The 1041-nt window shown below is 46.0% G+C and overlaps 5 non-coding genes across 5 annotated transcripts; all 5 read left to right on the forward strand.

Annotated features, from left to right (window-relative positions):
* The first annotated feature begins 169 nt into the window (after positions 1 to 169).
* Pmar_PMAR025627 lies at positions 170 to 241 on the forward strand. The gene has a single exon. It is a non-coding gene; the product is annotated as a tRNA-Thr (tRNA).
* Positions 242 to 343: 102 nt separating this feature from the next.
* Pmar_PMAR025628 lies at positions 344 to 415 on the forward strand. Its single transcript has one exon. It is a non-coding gene; the product is annotated as a tRNA-Thr (tRNA).
* Positions 416 to 517: 102 nt separating this feature from the next.
* On the forward strand, positions 518 to 589 carry Pmar_PMAR025629. The gene has a single exon. It is a non-coding gene; the product is annotated as a tRNA-Thr (tRNA).
* Positions 590 to 691: 102 nt separating this feature from the next.
* Positions 692 to 763, forward strand: Pmar_PMAR025630. Its single transcript has one exon. It is a non-coding gene; the product is annotated as a tRNA-Thr (tRNA).
* A 102-nt stretch (positions 764 to 865) lies between these two features.
* Pmar_PMAR025631 lies at positions 866 to 937 on the forward strand. The gene has a single exon. It is a non-coding gene; the product is annotated as a tRNA-Thr (tRNA).
* The last annotated feature ends 104 nt before the right edge of the window (positions 938 to 1041 follow it).

Consider the following 1041-nt stretch of genomic DNA (forward strand, 5'->3'; position numbering starts at 1 on the left):
TTTAGCTTAGTGGCAGAGCGTCTGCTTTGTAAGCAGAAGGTCGTCAGTTCAATCCTGGCAAGTGGCTTACAGCAGCATTAGGCTCTAGTCGGGTATGAGGAGCAGGAGCAGGTTTGCTCACTCCGCAAAGGATACAGGAAGATTATTGATTTATGCAGCTATCTTGTGCGCCACTTTAGCTTAGTGGCAGAGCGTCTGCTTTGTAAGCAGAAGGTCGTCAGTTCGATCCTGGCAAGTGGCTTATAACACCATAAATATCTGGTCTGGTACGAGAAGCAGGAGCAGGTTTGCTCACTCCGCAAAGGACACAGGAAGATTAATAATTTATGTATTCATTCTATGTGCCATTTTAGCTTAGTGGCAGAGCGTCTGCTTTGTAAGCAGAAGGTCGTCAGTTCGATCCTGGCAAGTGGCTTATAACACCATAAATATCTGGTCTGGTACGAGAAGCAGGAGCAGGTTTGCTCACTCCGCAAAGGATACAGAAAGATTATAGATTTATGTACTTAATCTGAGCGTCACTTTAGCTTAGTGGTAGAGCGTCTGCTTCGTAAGCAGAAGGTCGTCAGTTCAATCCTGGCCAGTGGCTTACAGCAGCATTAGGCTCTAGTCGGGTATGAGGAGCAGGAGCAGGTTTGCTCACTCTGCAAAGGATACAGGAAGATTATTGATTTATGCACTTATTTTGTGTGTCAGTTTAGCTTAGTGGCAGAGCGTCTGCTTTGTAAGCAGAAGGTCGTCAGTTCAATCCTGGCAAGTGGCTTATAGCACAATAAATTTCTGGTCTGGTACGAGAACCAGGAGCAGGATGGCCCATTCTGTGAACGGGACAGGAAAATTATTGATTCATATACTTAATCCGTGCGTCACTTTAGCTTAGTGGTAGAGCGTCTGCTTCGTAAGCAGAAGGTCGTCAGTTCAATCCTGGCAAGTGGCTTACAGCAGCATTACGCTCTAGTCGGGTATGAGGAGCAGGAGCAGTTTGCTCACTCCGCAAAGGATACAGGAGATTATTGATTTATGCAGTTATTTTGTGCGCCA

Source organism: Perkinsus marinus (assembly GCF_000006405.1).
Source record: "Perkinsus marinus ATCC 50983 genomic scaffold scf_1104296941202, whole genome shotgun sequence".
Lineage (NCBI taxonomy): Eukaryota > Perkinsozoa > Perkinsida > Perkinsidae > Perkinsus > Perkinsus marinus.